The 20934-nt window shown below is 42.0% G+C and overlaps 1 pseudogene; it reads left to right on the top strand.

Annotated features, from left to right (window-relative positions):
- LOC107808183 (elongation factor 2-like) overlaps positions 1-13106 on the top strand; it is a 38735-nt pseudogene extending 25629 nt beyond the window's left edge.
- Positions 13107-20934: the final 7828 nt, after the last annotated feature.

Genomic DNA, 20934 nt, shown 5'->3' with positions numbered 1-20934 from the left:
CATTCGGCTCAATGTGGATGCTAATTTTGGTCTCTTGGATGTTATCAGCGTTTCCTAGGTTCACAGCCTCAGTGTCATTTAGGTTAGGCTTGGGTTTCTCTTCAAATTGGCATAGTTCTCGATTTATTTCTTCGAAGGCTTCCCTTTCGTCACATTCGGATTCATTATCACAAACGACCTCTTGCATCATTGAGTCAGATTCAGATTGATTTATTAGACTAGGTCGAAGATCCGTTGTGCATGCCATGTCATTAGGACCAGTAAAAAGAGAACTGTTCAGAAAGAAAACAAAACCAGAAATTAAAATGGGACAAAAGAAAAGAACTTTATTAAATTTGCAGGATAAAAAGGGTTCACACTTTTACAAAACGAAAGTAAAATTGGGATTACACCCTTGGATAATCCGATCAAACAAACAAACAAACAAAACATTAATCAAAGCCTACTACCAAGACTCCCCTCGGACAGGGAGAGGAGTAATCGTCCAATTGTTGGTCTTGGCCTCAGGCCCCACAAATTGTATCTCTGCCCTGCTGGAACCCTCTCCAGCTTCCACCATACTGACATCTGCGAATAGTCTCTCAAAACTCTGATTCAGGTCTTCATTTACACCGATCAAAGGTCCTCGAATCTTTGGGATCGCTGACCCCTTGGCACTTGCTTTAACAAAAGGCCTTGAGAGGCGTGGCACTGGTTTAGGCAGAAACCAGACCTTCTTCTTCATTCTTCGCGCCTCCTTCCTGTCTGCTGCGATTGGTTTGAACCCCAACCCGAAGGTTTCCAGATTCTTAGGAAGGGAAACAGGTTGGACTATCCCTTGAAGTTCAACTCCCAGGCCTTTTCCCGGCACAAATCCGTTACCCAGCATCTCCGATACCATCATGACTGTTGCGGCAGCTACCCTAGGGTGCGGGATGATTTCTCCTTCAGAGATTTTGTTGGCCGACCCTGTATCGAGAATCTGGTAGACCCAAGGACCCTTGTCATCACTGGTCTCTATGAAAGGCACAATGATTCCGCCCATGGTGTATGTTGTATCCTCACCGTGCAACACGACCTCTTGTCTTTCCCACTCGAACTTCACTGTCTGATGTAGGGTGGAAGGCACCGCTTTAGCTGCGTGAATCCAGGGTCGTCCTAACAGCAAGTTGTAAGATACCGTGGCGTCCAATACCTGGAATTCCATGGTAAACAGGACCGGGCCAATGGTTAGTTCAAGTACAACATCCCCCACAGTGGCTGTTCCGTTTCCGTCAAACCCTCGGACACAGATGCTATTCTCCCGGATTCTTCCACGGTCAATCTTTAACTGGTCCAGGGTGGACAATGGACAAATATTGGCGCTTGAGCCGTTATCCACCAATACTCGGGTTACCACCGAGTCTTCACATTTGACAGCTAGGTATAGAGCTTTGTTATGCTCCGTACCTTCCACCGGCAGGTCATCATCTGAGAATGTCACTCTGTTCACCTCGAAAATCTTGCTAGCAATGGTTTCCAGGTGGTTTACAGAAATCTCACTGGGTACATGAGCCTCGTTCAATATCTTTAACAGGGCCCGACGATGTTCCTCGGAATGGAGGAGTAATGACAATAGTGAGATCTGGGCAGGTGTTTTTCTCAGCTGCTCAACCACAGAATAGTCTTGTACTTTCATCTTCCTCAGGAAGTCTTCAGCCTCTTCTTCTGACACTGGCTTCTTGGTTGCCACTGGGTTGGTTTTTCTTAACTCCGCCGGAGCAAAACATCGACCTGATCGAGTCAAACCTTGCGCTTCACAACTGACTTCTTCCACCTGTTTTCCTTGGTACGTTACCACTGCTTTTTCATATTTCCAGGGCACAGCCCTGCTGTCAAGCACAGGCAGTTGGACCACCGGCTTTATGGTCACCCGTTCTCTACATACCCCTTTCAACATGACTGCCGGTGTGGGCAGGATCCCTGGTATTACCAATTTGCTTGGCTCGGGTTTGCTTGTTATGACGGACGGGTTCTTCCCCCATATTACTACCGGCTTGACACCTTCTCCCTGCGACTGTACATTTGTTCCTCCCCTGGTTAAGACTTCTTTTGGGGCAGCTTGGATCATCATCACTGTTTGTGAGGGTTTTCTTAATTCACCTCCCTCACACACCAACTCAATCATGTGAGCTTCGTGGTGCGCTGGCAGCGGGTTTTGGTTGATGTTAGGAGCCTCCGGTGTCTGGACCTCGATCTTATTGGTGTCAATAAGATCCTGTATGGCATGCCTTAACTTCCAACACTTCTCGGTATCGTGCCCGAGCATCCCTGAACAGTATTCACAACTGATTGAACGGTCCAAATTCTGAGGTGGGGGATTTGGTTCCCGAGTATGGACGGGACTAACCAAACCCAATTGTCGCAGCTTGTGGAACACAGCGGTGTAGGTTTCTCCCAGTTCGGTGAAGGTTCTTTGCTTCCGCAACCTGTCATTTCTGGCATCTGGATTTCCCCGGAAACCTGCCCCTGAAGGATTTCTATATGCCCTTGGTGGAGGGTAAGTGTTTTGTGGTGGTGCATATATGTTCTGGGGAGCCGGTGCGCGCCATTGTGGGCGAACCGGGGGCTGAGTGTATATCTGGGCTTGGTGTACGGAACAATGCGGTTCTCGAGGTGGATAGAAATTTTGTGGTGGGTTGTATGGATAGTTTGACCTGTGAGGCCTGGGTTGGTTGTAGTGTGGCCTGCCAGCCCTGGGCCAACTGCCTGCCTCGATCGTGGCAACCTCTTCTTTCTTTCTTCTTAGCGCACCTCCCGTGCCGCTTTGAATAGCCTGGGTTGTGGCCTTAAGTGCCGAATAGTTTAAGATCTTGTCCGACCTCAAACCTTCTTCTATCATGACCCCTATTTTGACCACCTCGTTGAAAGATTTTCCAACCGTTGTCACCAAGTGACCAAAGTAGGTTGGATCCAATGTCTGCAAAAAGTAGTCTACCATCTCTCCCTCTCTCATGGGAGGATCGACCCTAGCTGCTTGTTCTCTCCAGCGGAACCCGAACTCGCGAAAACTTTCCCCGGGTTTCTTCCCAGTTCTCAATAATGTGAGACGGTCGGGGACTATCTCTAGATTGTACTGGAAATGACCTGCAAAAGCCTGTGCCAGATCATCCCACGTGTACCACCTGCTGAAATCCTGCCTGGTATACCATTCCAGTGCAGATCCGCTCAGACTTTGGCCGAAGTAAGCTATCAAAAGCTCATCCTCGCCTCCTGCCCCTCTCATTTTGCTACAGAATCCCCGCAAATGTGCCATGGGATCACCGTGCCCTTCATATAAATCAAACTTGGGCATCTTGAACCCAACCGGGAGTTGGACATCTGGGAAAGGGCACAGATCTTTGTATGCCACGCTGACTTGATTGCCCAGCCCGTGCAAGTTTCTGAAGGATTGCTCCAGGCTTTTGAACTTTCTTAACACTTCATCCTGTTCAAGGGCCTTAACCGGCTTCTCAACCTCTGCCGGGACTTCCAAATGGGGATTGTAAGCCTGTGGTTCGGGTGCATGGAATGTAGGTTCAGGGGGATAGAATTGTGTATCGTGAGCCTGAAACAATGGCTCACTGGTCGTTCGTTGCAAAGGGGCCGATGCAGGTCCCACAAAAATGGGAATATTGGGTGTTGGGAGAGGTTGATGGGGTGGTGGAGCTTGGGAATCATGAGGGCTTCTTTCTTGATGATAGAGGGGATTTGGGCGGCTTGTGGAGGGGCCAGAGTGAGGGTATTCCGGCATGTGTCCCAGTGTCTCAGGGCTCTTTTGTGTTTTGGCCAGGGCTAGCTGCATTGCATGCATCTCTAGTCCCATCCTTTCAATCTTTTCCATTGCCTCTTTTAGCAACTGGCTCATCGGCCTTTCTTCCTCATTACTATTCTCTGAAGTAGTCATGCTTGTTGCTACCGGTCCTTTGGATCTGGTTTGGTATGAATGTGTTGCCAGAATTCTTTAACAACTAACTGTCTGGTTATCAGACAACAACAAACTTTGTTAGTGTTAGAGCTTAACAGATTTGATCATAACACATAGAGGATGCAATGCACCTAGGCAGTTAACCGTTTCTACATGCTTTGCTTCAAACCACATGCGTCATCCCGGTTTGTTCATTTGTCTCTTTTAGAGTATTCTGCGAAACCCCGCGTCTTATTTTATTTACATTTTCTTTTCTTTATTTATTAAAAGCGGTCGAATCTTATGGGGATTGCCTACGTATCACGTCCCCGCGTGAATCAGACCAGGCGTAGTTCTGCCTTAAAGTAAAAACACACAATTTTTGTGAAATCATTGAATTCATTCTCAAAATTTTGCTATTACAAATTACATCAAGCAAGGAATAGCAATAGTACAAACTCGACGGTTTCAAACTCGGTTTAACGAAAAAGAAAACAACATATGGAAAAACAACCCAAGCCAAATAAACAGGACTTGACCAAAACTAATTCTCCAATTTAAGGGGCCGTGAGGCATCATCCGGCCTTTTTGCGGCTCTAGGTGTAAGGTCTCTTTGCAAGCTCTTCAATTCGTTCATAATCCGGCGGACGCAACCCATGATGGAAACAAGGAGGGTCTTCCGAGGTGTTCGCTCATATGCCAAGCATTTCATGTAGATGTAATGCCCTATTTCATCAATCCTTCCCCGGATGTTGTCCCTTTCTGCGAACAAATGCCTTATCTGTTGGTTCTTCAATCCCAGTGTTTGCGCATTGTTGGCAAGCTGATCCTGGAACATCTCCATTTGCCTTTCCATTCTGGTCATTGCATCGTAATAATGCCTTCTGTCGTCTTGGGCATTTCGTGTTTGCTTGAGGATCCTTTCTCGAAGAGAGGCATTCGTTTCCCTTAATGTCCCGATGCTCAGTTCATACTCCCTTATGACTTGTTGCAGGTGCTGCCTCCGAGCCATCGCACCCTTTGCCCACTTGGTTCGCAATTTTGCTGTGCTGGCCCTGGCTTTTTCCAAATCTTCCTGGCATTCCGCAACCTGATCTTTTAACCCTGCTATCAATCTTTTATCTGCCCGGCTTCCTAGCTGGCTATTAGCCTCTTTTTTCATTCTCCGGATCTGAGTTTTGAGGATCTCGCCTTCTCTGATTAACTTGTTCTTTTCTCCCTTGTGGGCAGCAGACTGTAATTGGCACTCAAACTTCATATCCTGAACTTGTTGCTTCAGTTTGCCTGCTTTGACAAGATATTCCTGCTCTTTGGCCAACCAGCCCCACTGTTCTTGTGAAGATTTGGCAAATTCTTGCAGGTGAGGTCTTTTGGTCGGTCTTCCAGATGATGTCTCCCCTTTGTACCAGGCCTGATACCTGGGCGAAACTTCCCCTTTTGCTCGATTCAATACACAAGTATTTGCTTCTAAGTATTGACATTGGCTCCAAATTTGACGAACCCTTGCTTCAGGAAACTGGCCGTCGGGACTGATCTCGATTACCTGGATGCTCAGATCCTCGTCTTTCGGCACTATCTGATACCTCCCAAGTTGCCTTAAAACCCGATGCGGCGCGTATGGTTGAATGCTCTTAAGTCCCATTAAAAGAAAATGGGGCCTGGCTGCTGGCATGTATATGACTTCGTCGATCGGTAACCATCCTAGCGCCCACTGTATTTGACTGGCGTTGAGGGTTTGGAAATATGAGGTCCATGCTACAACTCCTTCTGGTAGGTAGGTTTCATCAACTCTGGTATAGAACTCCTCTATGCAGGTCTTTCCAGCGGATCCATGGCTCAGAAACTGGGCTCGGTGACATAGGTGTTCGATCATCCACATTTGCAACAACAAATTGCAACCCTCGAAAAAGCTTCCTCCGGCTTTGCAAGAAGTGAGTGCCCGGAATATATCAGATACTATCATGGGCGCCAACGTACTATCACTCTGTGTGAGCAACGTACTGACGACCCCTGCTATCTTTATGTCAATATTCCCATCTTTTCTTGGGAATATTAGTAGTCCTAAGAAAGTTATCATGAAAGCAATTCGTCTATGTTCTTCCCACTTCTGGCGATTACCTTTGCTGCACAACTGGTTTTCTGGCTTGTCGAATCCTCCTATGTGACCATATCTTTGATATATGAAACTCGTGCTGCAAAAACCTTTTGCCAAGTCAGGGTTATGAACTGTTCTGACTATCTTTAAGGAGTCCAGGAACCGGTGTACTGCTACAGCTCTTGGAGCAATCAGATATTTGTGCCTCAAAGGAGTCTCAGTGCTGCCGATATACCCTGCTATTTCTTCTAAAGTTGGGGTAAGTTCGAAATCTGAGAAGCGGAAGACATTGTGCGCAGGATCCCAGTGGGGGACTAGTGCCCTTATGATATCTCCTCGTGGCCTGATATCCAACAAACTCGTGAGGCCTTTCAGATACTTCTTGATTTCGTCATGCCCCTCTTTGCCCAAATCATTCCACCAGAGCCGCAATTGGAGGGGAATTTTATTCATGATTGAAAAGGGTTCATTCGGAATCGTGCTCATTCTGCACATTTATTAACAAGATTTTAACAAACGACACTTATCCTGCTAAAAACAAAAATATATGCGATTTTTTGTGAATTTTGAATTTTCATATATATATATATATAAAACTTTCTAAAGAAGTCAATAACGGAAAATATTTTGGATTTTTTTTTTTTTTTTTTTTCGAAAAACTGGGAGCCTGAAAGGACTTTTCTAGACCTTTAACAAGATAAATACTTTTGCCATAAATAAAGATATATACATTTTGAAATAAAGCAAAACTTTTGAATTTTTCATATATATATATATATATACATATATTTGTAACAAATAATAAAAGTAAAGACCACACAAGACTTTTTTTTTATTATATAAAAAAAATTTTAAAATAAGATTTTTTTTTATTTTTATGACAAGACAACTCTATATTTCTATTGATATATTTTTTATTATGAAAGGCAGAACAACGACTTTTCAAAATTTTGGCAGAGTTTTGACAGTATTTGTTTTTTTTTTTCAACAATAAACAATCAATTCCTAACCGTTATTTCCCTTTTTTTTTCACAATATTCCAAATATTCAAACACCGGTCAGCATGCGGGCATGAGACAAATAAATGCACGGAAAACAGTGGGATGCACCAGAATGGTCTTTTCATATCAGGTTGCTAGTCCTAGACGGACCCAACCCCTGTGTTGAGTCCCCTAAGTCAAATGCAACGTGATGCAAATAAGCGTTCCTACTAGGGATCCGGCATGAAGTCACGTTATTCTATGTTCAAAACCTGGGTCGGTGTTCTAGACAGTGTACCCGAGCGGACAACTCGAGTTGAGGAAGGAGCTCCTTTCCGGGAACCAAAAGGCCAGCCGGCTTAGAAACTTTCCGAACCTCTTTTATTTAGGGTATGACACTAACAGAATAGGGAGTCTCAACCAGTGAGCACATCCCCGGAGGCAAGAAGAGAAAGGTTTCGGCACAGTTTATATACAGTTCAAATAATATCAAAGCGGTAAAGGCAGCACTTAGCACATTAGGCTCAAAACATGTAATAATCAGATAATAAATAAAGCCAAATAATAACAATTATTCTAAGCTCGACTTCTTAACCCTGAACTATTGGTTCTGGGTTTTAAGATCCCCAGCAGAGTCGCCAGAGCTGTCACACCTCCTTTTTCCGCACCCGAGAGGGCGCAAGGGAGTTTTTCCAATTAAAGGACAATCGGAACGGGATTAGTTTATTTATTTTAGAGTCGCCACTTGGGAGATTTAGGGTGTCCCAAGTCACCAATTTTAATCCCGAATCGAGGAAAATAATGACTCTATATTACAGTCTGCGTACCAGAAATCCGGATAAGGAATTCTGTTAACCCGGGAGAAGGTGTTAGGCATTCCCGAGTTCCGTGGTTCTATCACGGTCGCTCAACTGTTATATTCGGCTTATTTATCTGATTTTAATACAATTATGAACCTATGTGCCAATTTTATCTTTTATCCGCTTTTATCGTTCACCGTTATTTTTATAGGACTTGCAACGTCGTGAAAACATATCTCGAACCACGCTACATCAATGCACCCGTGGTTATTGATATATCTCGACTCGGCTGGGATTTGGATTTGGGTCACATAAATGTGCACCCGAGTTTAAGAAGGTAAGGTTTTATTAAAGCGTATCCTAAAGAGACTAACGTGTTGTTATTTAGGGAGGGTTGTGAGATTTGCTAAGCAACCCATCCCGGAAACTAAATGCTCCAACAATATACATTTAACAAGGGCCCCGCATTTGCACGTTGTGTTTATTTTTATCGAGGCTCATCTCGTTCTTATTTTAAAAGGTTATCCTATAGCAACTACGTTTCTTATCGCGTTTGTCCTTATCAATTGAAAACAGTATATAGTCCTAATTAATTAAATGCTTGCAAGCTATTTGTAATGACATTCAGAAAAGCTAAAAAAAATTTCAGAAATGGGGCTGTATATGCAATCAGCCGAACAAACAATTCTGGGCCCAAATCCAGCCCATGCGCGATGGACCAGACCTGGGCCTTCGCCTGTTCTACGCGGGCCTACTTAGTTTGCTTCGATTTGGGCTCGACCTTCATGAGGTCGAGGCCCTGAACTGATTCTTTATTTTGTGAAATGAGTTTATCAGTTTATGGGACAATATGGCAGAAGGAGAAAGAACTTTAACTAAAATGGATAGCTTTCCTATTTGGCCTACATTAGAGAATATACTATACCATCAGACTAAGTTTGAAATACAACTTATTACACTGGGCGTATTCTCACTTAGCAGTATACATACAAAGCTAGCATTCGTTAACCTACATTGATATACTTAGTATGTAGGCTGTTTCTATTGTCCAAACAAAAATGACAATCATTATACAATACATGATGTCTAATGTAACAATTTATGCATAAAAGTCACTCTTCAGGTCTTTTCTTTTGTATTCATGCTCAACTTTCCAATTACATTTGACAGAGTATTAGTCATGTACCTGGTATAGAGAACGAAAAGAAGAAAAGAATGATCAGTTGGGCAGTATGCCACAAACACAGCAGCAGCAGATACACAGCAACAGCACAGCAACAAACCAAACCAAATGTTTTCCACAAACCTCAGACGACCAACAATATTTCCCAGAACAAAGAGGACCAACAAATAGTCGAGTACCAAACCAATGAACCCAGAAAAGAAGGATGAAACAAACAGCAACAACAGAGTATTCAATGCAGCAACACTACCAATTGAATAACCAGAAACAGCTCAACCAATGCAAACCAAGAACTTGGCCAAGACAGCTTGACCAATATGCACTCTTATACAACTTTTCAGGCAGTGTTTGGTTGCAGTGTTTATTGGAAGCTAACTTGTGTTTTTTCAGTTTTCTTTGAACTCACTAGACCTCTCTTTGGACTAAAATTTTACAGCCCTTTTTTTTCTCTCTGAAAGCTAAAAGTCCAGCCTCAGACCCATAAACTTCAGCCCCTGTTTTAGTTGTCCAATGGCCTATTTATAGGCCAAATGCACCATTACAGCTGAGCTGCCCTGCCTGCCAATTGGCAGAATGCCCATACCCTTTAAGCCCATCCTAAGCATGCTTGGTGTCAGCTACCTTTATTCCCCACGCCTGGTTTTTGTTTAATCCAGAATTATGGGCTCATTTGTTTATTCATTTTGAGCCCCCATACCCTTGTGTCTTGTTCCCCATTGGTATTAGTTTAATCCTAAGTTAGTACCCTACTTGTCAGCTCACTTAAACTAATTACTTCTGTTCTTTTTAGCACCCCAGATTACCCCTGTCAACCTTGATTATTACTGCCCCTGCCTATTGCAGCATTAGGGCATTTTTTGCACTGATGAAAGCTCGAGCTCAGGACTGCCTAGACTGAACCCTTTTAGTCATTTTTATAATGCCAACAGACCATTTCAAACATTACTAGGTCATCCAGCCAGTGTCCGAGTTTAATTAGTTATGTGACAATCCTAACTCCTTCGATTCATTAGTTATAGAAAACTAATCGACGACATTTATCGAGTCGACTATACTAATTATAGCAGGTAATAATCGATCGCTCACATAAACAATACGTTTAGGGACCTAAAGGGCATCAGACAATTCTATGTTCAATAACTGGGGACCTATATAAGTTTATTCATTTGACGACCAATCTAATCGAACAGGTTCATCACAGAGTACATTCAGAATACAAATAGAAGACAAACGACCAAATAAAAGGTCTTTAACAGAGATGAAAGAAATCTGGATGAAAAATAACAAAATAACAAACAAACACAAAGAGATATGCTGACAACTTATTTGGAAATAAAACAAAAGAACGGAAAACTTACCAAAACGTTTAAACCAAACAGACCCAAATCAAACTCGACTTCGAACTTTTGAGGCCGAACAAACTTTAGTCAGGGTGTTCTCACATGAGAACACCTTGACTAAGGTCTATTAGACCTCAAACCTATGTCAAAACTGGCCGGGTTCCCCAGGTGCATGTGTTTCCAGTTCTGGATTTCCAGATCTGGATTTTTAGGAGTTGTGGGTAGATTCGGACCAAACCAAGTTTGGTTTGGTCACTAGGAAGGTCAGGGGGTGTCTGGTATGAAGATGGGGTGGTTTGGTGTAGATCGAGTTTTGTCTCGAATCTTCAAATCCAGATTCGAGACGATAGGAGATGATTCGAGGTTCGTGGTTAGTGGATTCGTGTTCAGGGGAGTGAGGGGGTCTTAGGGTGTTCAGGGGGTGGTCACCGGCGTTCGTGCCGCCGGCTTTAATGGCGAAGGAGACTAGGGCGGCTGCTAGGGTTTGGGGGTTTCAGGGTTCAGGGAAGGAGACGAGTGAGGGGTGGGGTTCGGATAGGGGGCGTGGGGTGTAAGGGAAGGTTTATATATGGTGAGGTTGATCGGATCTGAGCCGTTAGATCAGATGATCTCAACGGCTTAGATCTGATGTTGAGAAATGGGACGGGGTCGTTTTGTAGCTAAACGGGGTCGTTTGGTTTAAGTGGGGGATTGGATCGGATTGGTTATTGGGTCGGGTTTGAACACGGGTTGCTGAAAATGATCCTGGACCGTTGGATTGGATTGATTGGAACGGCTGAGATGGATTGGCCTGAAACGGTGTCGTTTCAGGAGGTGTCTGGGCAACCGGATTTGGACTGGGCCTGCGTGCTGGTTGGGCCAGTTATTTTGTTTAATTTTTGGCCCAAACCGATTTCCTTCTCTTTTGTTTTTCTAATTTCATTTTTTCTTTTAAAACAAAAATAAAAATAATAAATAACAAAATAACGAAATTAAAACTAAACAACAATGCAACATTTTAACACAATTATCACAAAAATTATTTAAGTAAGTTAACTAAAAGCCTAGAACGAACGATGCACACATATATATATATATTTTGAATTTTCTTTTACTGACCGAATTATGGTTTAATCATCCTAACATGCATATTTTGTATTTTTGTTTGTTAATGATTAAATGCAAAAATGGACAGACTCACAAACGATTAACAAAACATGTCACGGAAAGACCGAAAAATTGTACAGCGAAGCCCTTTGCCGCTATTTTTATTTTCTTTTGGAGCAATTGTCCGTGAAGCAAAAATCACGTGCTTACACACATGTATATAATGATTTGTGCTAATTTGTGGTATTTCTATATGTAGGAATCATTCGGATGAGATTTGGAACGAAAGTGCGCGAAATGGAGCGAAAATGGGATGAAAAGTCAAAAGAGCACATTTGAGGGCCATAGGTAGGCAGCGTGAGGCGCTGCCTGTGGCGCACTTTACAAAACCTTTAGAAGTTGAGCGCCAGGGCCAGCACCCCATGCTGCCCTGGACGCTCAAAATGCAAACACATCCTAATTCGACTAGGACTTGGTTATTTTGACCCTAAGACGCCCCAAACTCATATAAAAGCCAACCTAAACCTATTTTGAGAGGGAGGACATGACTTTGAGAGAGTAACAAAAGTACAAAACACTCGGGAGCACGAATTTAAGCAATTCTTCCAATCTTCTAGTATTCATTGATTTTATGTTTGAAAATATTATTTTTGATGATTGTATGAACATAAGTGGCTGAGAACCCTATTGTTCTAGGGTCATGAGTGATATATGAATGTTGATGTTTGAAGTTTAAATTGACGAATTTTATTTTATCATATTGGATTGTTTATGTAATTTTGTTTTTAATTATTTTGCGGAGTAGCTAACAGTGAAATACTATCTATGAATCTAGAATTGAACTCGAAAGTGAGAATTCTGGATTGCATATAGAATTAAATAGAGCAGGTTCTTGAATCCAGGCATCGGGGAACGAATTAGCAATTAGGATAGAAATATACCTAATTGCCCTTCTTGGTTGAAATATTCTTGTTAATCTTAATTCCATAGACGTATAGGCATTAAAGTAGCTTGAATAGGCGAGTAAGAACTCGACATATTCTTATGAGTAATATCAACCCTCTCAATCAACAATCCAGATAAATTAATTAGTCATTTTAAGCCAAGAATGCAATATAATTTTTAGCTAACCTGTGACCTGGAATATCATCTCCTAGTGATTGTTATCCGAAATTGCTTAAGTGTTATGGTTGATTTCTAGTTATTTCATTACTTGATAGTTTTAGTCACTTATATATTTGGTTGATAATTAGTCACTTGTATATTTTGGGAGAAATCTCTTGAATTAATAAGTTGTTTGAGTTTGAATCAGTCAAAATTTAAGCATAAGTCTTCATGGGAATGATACTCTACTCACTACTCTATTACTTGACGACCATGTATACTTCCGTGAGTGTGTATGGTCGCAACTTACTGCCACACCTCGCTTGTTGGAGCCTATTTACCTCGTCGAGATTCTATCTCCAACGCAAGCTCTTGGTAGCATCTATAGTGTTCTAAACGAGAGACGTGGGCACGCGTTTGAGGAGTTGTAGAGGCCCGGAACACCTCTTTACAATGTCAAGGCATACCTTCCTGTCATTGAGGCATTGGGGTTCTCAATTAGTTTGAGAGCTGCTACTTCAGGGCAAGCTTTCCTACAATCCGTTTTCAATCACTAGGATATAATGCCATCCGATCCATTGGAAGAATTTTCACACACGGGAGGAAAGGTTTGAAGGAGCAGTGTGATAACCCAAAAGGTCATCACTTGTTTTAGAAATAAATTCGGTGTTCCAAGGCCATAAAAACCTCTTTCCGCATCATCTCAATTTCTGTGCGCAGTCCAGACGCATAGCCGGAAAGCCATTATGTGAAAATCTATGAAAAAATGATAAAATTTGCCTTTAAGTAAATTTAAGTTGACTTTGGTCAATATTTTGGGCAAAATTACCCGGACCCGTGATTTGACTGTTCTGGCCTTATAGGATCATTCGGAGAGTGGGCCAAGTGGCTTAGGAGTTAGAATTGCCCTCGGAATTGGAGTTAGTCCATTCGATTTTTTCACGTATCTATGTTACGGAAGTTCATTGGCGATCCTACCCGAGTAGTGTCCCCGGATGATGTACATATTATAGAGAAGTTATCATACGAGGAGGTTCCGATTGCCATCCTAGATTGACAAATCCGCAAGCTGCGGAATAAGGAGGTAGCCTTCGTTAAAGTACTCTGAAGGAACAACAATGTGTAAGAAATGACTTGGGATGCTGAGGAAAACATGAAGTCTAGATATACCTACCTATTCCCTCATCTAGAGAAGGGTCCGTCTGAGACGTCATAATCATAAGGTACATGTATAAATTCTTGTGTTGGTTATTGTTGTTGGTCATGAGAGGCCATTATTTTTATTCATAATTATGGTCTTGTGTCTCATTGGATTATTAAGCTTCTACGGGGAGAGTTGGTTGTGGTGGTGTTACAAAGGCGACCTTGCCAAAGTTATATAGATCACGGGGAGTTGAACATTTGAGGACGAATGTTTCTAAGGGGGGGGGGAGGATGTTACATCTCGCATTTTCGTATGTTATAATTTTATTTTCAGTTAACCGACGTAGATGTGGGGATGAGATCATCTTGACGTTAACGTACTTACGCTATTTATAACAAGCGATAAATAAGTATTATGAAGGATAAAGGGGTACACGAATTAAAGAAAACGAGTTTCGTTGAAAATGGACAATTTGGAATAAAATACAGGTCAGGCGATAATACCCGATAATTATAAACTAATACCATGCAAGGTACCATATGACCACGGTAGTATAATATATAAAGTATACATGAAGTATTTTGAAAATAAATAGAATTTTTAGTAATTTGTGAAATTTTTTAAATCATGCGGGTAATAGATTAATTACCGGGTAACAAAACATTACTCGATTAACTAATAAATGAATAAAAATTAACAAAAACTTACTCCAAGAAAATGTGGCACAAATGCCACAAGGCTAAGATGACTCATGAGCCATCTATGCCATGTGGCTATTTATGGCCAAATCAAAAATTTGACTAACCTAAGACTTGAAGTGTTATCTTCATTCTTAAGTTCAAAAGCCATGAGAAATTAGAAACATTTTTCCTTTATTGAAAATCAACCAAACACTTGCATTCATTGGTTTTTAAAACCAAAAACGTGAGAGAGCATAGATATTTCATTCAATTTCAAGATTTCAACAATTCAATCCTTGCCAACATTTTGTTCAAAACGTTAAAAGCAGATTAATTTGTCCGAAATTTCAAGTTTGTCAAAGTGGAATTTCGTCCATATTTCGCAGAAGTAGGTTCGTTCAAATAATTCCAGGAAAAAGTATGTTAAGGCTAAGCTCTTCTTTCATTTGGCATGATCTCGTAATTACACAAGTTTGATAATCAGGCATAGAGAAAAATTCGTATCCCGAAAATTACATATATTTTGCTAGTCTCGCAAATTACATATATTTTCCTAGTTTTGTAAGTTACCATATTCTTCTTATCGGGTACTCCATATTCAGTTGAGTATTTCTTTCTTCCGGTCAAAAGAGCAGAGAGTTTACATATATATTGTATTAAAAGTATTTTCATTACCATCAAGCTATAATCGATGGGCAGGTCTCTATTGGGCAACCTCTGATCAGATGGTAAGTTATATACCGAGCTTGTTGTGGCCGAGCGCCTAGGAGCGAACCTAGTTGGTCGAGATACAGAGCCTAGTATGGCCGAGCTCTTATGAGCGAGCCTACTACGGCAGAGAATATATATATGTATACTGAGTCTTATAGGGCCGGACAACTATTTTACTCACTATATTGAGAGAGTTGAGTTAGTATCAGCAGATGAGCATATCTTTAGATTTTCTTTGACTTCCAGTTGTTTTCAGTTATTATATTATCAGTTCAGGTTTCAGCTTCAATATATTGACTTACATACTCGGTACATTATTTCGCATTGACGTCACTTTCTAGGGACGGTGCATTTCATGTGTGCCGGTTCAGACAGACAGATGAGTAGACCTCCTCAGTAGGTGTTGCCTGAGCTTAGCTTTATCGGTAAGCTCTCCTTTATTTGGAGTTACCGGGTCTTACCCTCGAGGCGCCCCGCTTCCGTTCTCATCATCTTCTAAGCCACTTCTCGGCACATCTCTAGAGGCAAACAGGGCAACAACTCTCTTCTCTAGGGTCTTTACCCTCTTGGCCCCCTTAGACAGCCTCTCAGTATGGGCGTCTATTGCAGCGACATCCTCTTTGTGCGCAGATATAAGTGTCTTAGCTTCGGTTTTAATCTCGGATAGTGCAACCACTAACTTTGAGTGAAGACCTCTGTATTTGTTATTATCCGCCCTCACATCTTGAAGCTGACGACTGGCTGAGGCCATCCTTTCTTGAAGAGTATCCCTCTCAGTGGTTATCTTTCTCACATGCCGTCCAAGTTTGAGGACTTCAGAATCTCTGGATCGGAGCCTTTCCCTCAGTAGGGCAACTTCCTTCTCAAACTACATTGATCAAATCCAGGACATTAAAACACTGGGATCCGGCAAACATTCGAAAAATAGTCAAACAGAAGCTACGTAACCTATTCAATAAGGTGAGCCTTCTCATGCTCATTTACCTCAGCCTAAAACCGGGCGAAAGTCTAGTTGTAAAGTACCTTTGCCTAAAGCCACGGAAAAGACAAGTTAGAAAGACAAAGATTATGGTGACAAAAATTAGAACGGAATGCAGGATTTACTAAAAGCTACCTGCTCGCAAAGCTTGCTCATCTCGCCAAAGACGAGTGAAACATCGAGCCTAGGAACTCCCTCGGGAGCTGCTAAAGGCCTTTGTAGCACTCTCTGTCTCTGATAGGCACCCTCATATTAGAGGATTCTTCATTCGGCACATCTTGCATCCCCTTAGGGGGTAGGATCGTTCCATGAGGGGAATCACTCCACGACAACGGCACTAGCAGAGTCAATTAGGGCAATCTCCTATCCGTGAAGGGCTCCAAAACTGGGCTCCTACGAACCTCCTACCGAATGTGTTCCATCTCAAGGGATATTCTAACCATCGGCCAGCTCGATAATATTGCCCGATGCCTTCTCAATGACATCCTCATTCCGAAGTTGGACCGCGACTACATCAAACTCCGGCTCAATGGCCATCGTCTCTACTGCCTGAGGATCGGTCAGGTTTTCCCCTCCCTCGGGCACTATCGAGAAATTCTTTTCCCCCTCGCCAATGACCGGGGACTTCCAGCTGCTCCCGGAGTTGGTGTTACCGGGCCGGCCTTGGTTTCTTCCACTTTGATCTTATTGGGTTAGAAGGTTAGTCCGATGGCTTGCTCTACCTTTTCTTCCCTTCATTGGGTCCCGAATTACTCTCTTCACCAAGTTGTGTCCCCTTCATTAAGGAAATCTCCCCCAAACTTGCATGAATGAAAGAGGTAAGCACATGAAGTAAGAACGCTATCAACAGCGAGTCAGGTTAAAAGGTACGACTGCAACAGGGCAGAAGATCACCGTGGTCCTTAGCTTCCCATCGAGTTTGAGACAAGTCATGCCACACCCGCTCGGAATATGGGCAAATCGAGTTCAATCGGCTGACCCAACCTGAGAGATTCACGACCGCTTTAGGATGAACTGCCACAGCTGCACCAGTAGAAAAAGTTAAGCACATGGAAAATTGTACCTACAAAGAGGCAAGGAAATAATAGATAGTGTATTTACTTACGTTCCATGTTCCACCTTTTGGGGAACATCATCATTTCCACCGGGATCAGGTTCAAAGTCCTTACCCGGACAAAGAAGCTCATCCATGCTCCATTTCCAACTTCTTCAGTACAGGCAAGAAGGGTCCTTAGGGCTCGGCAGTGGAGATTAATCAAGCCCCCGCATAAGAGATGAGGGCTGTACATCCTGATCAGGTGATCGAGGGTGAAGTGCATTTCCTCAATCATGCTCGTATAGTACCTAATAATGTAGACAGTATGCCATAATAAAGGATGAATTTGGCCGAGGGTCACTTGGTACCATTGGCAAAAGTCGAGAATCACGGGGTCTATCAAAGGCAGAGATGGCCCCACCAGCCCAAGGGTAAATGGTTAAGTATACACATTGAGAAAACCAACTTTGTATGTCGTTATATCCTCCTCCTGAGTGGGGATATCCACATGCACCACGCCCACCAGCGGCAATCAGTCCTCACCCTCTCAATGTCTGATACCAAGCTAATATACTGAGATGCGGGCTCGCGACGCCCAGGCTTCGAGGAAAGCCTCTCAGCCTCAAAATCGGAAGACATTGCAAAAAAATTTTGAACACATTCCTCAGCATGAGGAGGCATTTCCGTTTTGCCTTTAGATGGGAGCGAAGAAGAGGAGGTCGCACTCTCTTGAGAAGCAGAGGCAGAAGTTTTCGCCATTCCTAAAAGATTCCGGAAGTGAAAGGGGAGTTGCGTCTCTGAAAAAGAACCACAACAAAGATAGAAGGAACCTTTTTGGGGGCTTAGTAGTGCGGTGAGTTGTGAAGAACTAAAAGAGAAGTATTTATAGAGGCCCCGCACGCACGTTGAAGGATGCCAAGGGACAGCCAACTGCCGTAATAAATGTGAAAGCTTCCAGAGGCCGTGTGTACGACGTCTTTTGGTACTTTATGGATCCTATCATTACGGAAGCACCCGAGGGGCAGGAATTTAAGATCGTTTCTTATCACTTTCACTCTAAAAAATGTGGGGACTATCTGTATAGGTAAAATCGGAGGGTCCAATTTCCAGTCATTATGATGGCTCGTAAGCATATTTTGCAAGGTCGAGAGTAGGGTCGAGCTTCACCCTTTAGGGCTATCGACGCCCGACCACAGGGAAAAGCAAACCAATGGCTATAATGGAAAAGTGGGCATTTCCCAAGGTGAGAAACTAGAGCCGACAAAATTTGTCAGGCTAGTCTGAGCCTGTATCATAGCGTTGGCTAAGTGTCCCATCCCTATATATTTGCAATAAATACACTTGTACTATGATGGGATTCCCCCTCTTATATAAAGGGGGCCCATATCAACTTGTAGGTCCCTGTTGCTCCATACCACATATACTAAGAACATTCTCTCTACTTTCTAACACATTCTCTTGATCTTGTTATTTCATTTATTGCACGTAGTTATTGTGTTCTATTCATTGTTCATCATTTATTGTTTATCATTGGCCATAAAGATCCGCCATTGATTTATTTGTAACCGCTTTCGATCGCCTCTGATAGCTCCTAATGAGTGGTGATTTTACCACTTATTCTAGTCACTTTTCTTTAGCTTTTATGTCCTTTAACTATAATATGAGGTCGTTTATGGTGTGTATTGTTAGATTTTAAGGTAAATGATGCCATGAAGTGATTTGATCTTCAATTGGAGTGGAATTGAGCAAAAAAGGGAGAAAATTATGCAAAATTCCCATATGATTCCGCATCTGCGGAAGGTTGGTCGCAGAAGCGACTTCGCTTCTGCGTGATAAAGCCCGCATCTGCGAAAATGGACGTCTTTGCAAGATACCACATTTGCGGTTAGATTACCTCTTCTGTGGTGGTGCATCTACGCTTGGTGGATCGCATCTGCGGTGATAGAGTTTAAATGACATTTCACTTCTGCGATTGGATCTCCGCATCTGCGAAGACGCACCTGCGAGGATTCTTCTGCAGGTGCGGTCAACAGGCATCAGACCTTGGCAATTCAGGCATTTCACATGTTCTCAACCCCAAACTATTTTTATACTCGTCCTAGCAGATATTTTGGACATCTTTTTGGCATATTTTCAGTTCTTAGAACTAGAGAGAACAAGTTTTGAAGCTAGGGTTTGCACACACACTTGGGTTTTGAAGATTTCAAGCTTGTGGTTAAGGATTTCTTACCCATTTATGTTTATTTCTTCATTTCCTTGCTTTGTATTGAATTTTTAAGTGTGTAGTATGTATTTCCAACACTTGAATCTTGTTTATTCAAATATTCATATTTAAAGTATGGATTAAATACCTTGTTGTGCTTATGCATTGAATGATTTTCATTTATTTATGAAGTGAGTTGTTGTTTCTTTAATTATTCTTCTTCTTTAATGTTTGCAAAGGGATTAGCTAACCCTAGGACTGACTCATTAACTCCGAATTAATTTTGGAAAAGATAATTTGGGGTTGGGAAAAATTAATTAACAAGAACTTAAGGCGTTAACCCTCATTTGATAGATTCTACCTAGGGATAGGATTGAACTACTTGTAACCATAATCGGGTGTGCTTAATCTTCTAGTTGTTTTAGGGATAATTCAATTAGGAAGTCTTGTTAGTCTTCGGAAGAAGCTAATATAAAATTATTACCCGTGGCTAATTAACATAAACTCGCTCATATTTGTAAAATCATGAAATACATTAGATCGTTACTTGAGTGTAATTCCCGATGCATCCATACTTGTAGCCATTGATCATTTTATTTGCTTTCTAGGTTATTTTACATTTCCGCATTTAGGTAGAAACATTTTCTCAAACCAATTCTTAGTGTTTGGCATTGCATAACGAGTGATAATTCTCTTACATTCCTAATCGCCTACATATTGTTCTCTGTGGGATTCGAACACGACTCATAGTTGGATAAATTATATTGCATGCGACCGTATCCATTTACTTTTTAGTAGTGGATTTGGACGTCATCAAAATTGGCGTCGTTGCCTGGAAACAATTTGGCATAATTTAGGTTGTTTGAGAAATAAGCATAAGTGCTTTCGTCCAAACTTGTGAATATTTGTGTAAATAATTTTTCTTACCTTGGTGTATTTTTCTTGTTTGTTTCTTGTATATTTTCTTATTTTTGAAAAATGACATCATATAATGAAAATTGGTCGGATGGTAGTTGTTCATACTTTGATGACCCTTGTCCTTATTGTGGAAGACCACACTCGTGGCAAAATTGTTTTAATTCTCCCGGGGGTGGCTTGTGCGCACAATGTCAAATCCATGAGTGGAGTATTTGTGATAAGTGTGGTTTTCAAAATGGTTATTAGGATGATTGTGCTTATTTTTCCTTCCCTTCCCCAAGCGCCCACTATGATGATTCTACTTTTTGTGATGAAAATGATAGGGCAATGAAAATGGAAGAAGTTGAGCATGGTCAAAATGGGGAGTTAAAGCTCATGTTAGAATGTCTACTTGAAGGAGGAAACAAAGAGCAAAGGCCTTGGAGGAGCTTTTGGAAAATAGTCTCCAAAATGACTTGGCACTTGCAAGGTTGCACTCACAAATGGGAGAAATGCTTGAAGCTTTAGACATCCAAAAATCCCCGAAAGTTAATGATAGTCGAGAATTTTCCTTAGATGTGGAAGCCGAAAATCCTTCCCTGGCATTTGATCAAAACATAGAAGAATTCTCAAATTCTCAAAATGAGAAGATGATGCTCATGTTGGAGACCATTCTTGAAAATAAGGAGAAGCACAACTTTGCACTGGAGGACTTGAAACAAGGCTTGGATCACAATGATGAACATATCCACACTTTGGAAGAGCAAATGAAAATATTGGTTGAGGCTCACT

Source organism: Nicotiana tabacum, chromosome 22 (genome assembly GCF_000715075.1).
Source record: "Nicotiana tabacum cultivar K326 chromosome 22, ASM71507v2, whole genome shotgun sequence".
NCBI classification, from domain to species: domain Eukaryota; kingdom Viridiplantae; phylum Streptophyta; class Magnoliopsida; order Solanales; family Solanaceae; genus Nicotiana; species Nicotiana tabacum.
Note: the sequence above shows the minus strand (reverse complement) of the source record. Positions and strands in the feature narration are given on the sequence as shown.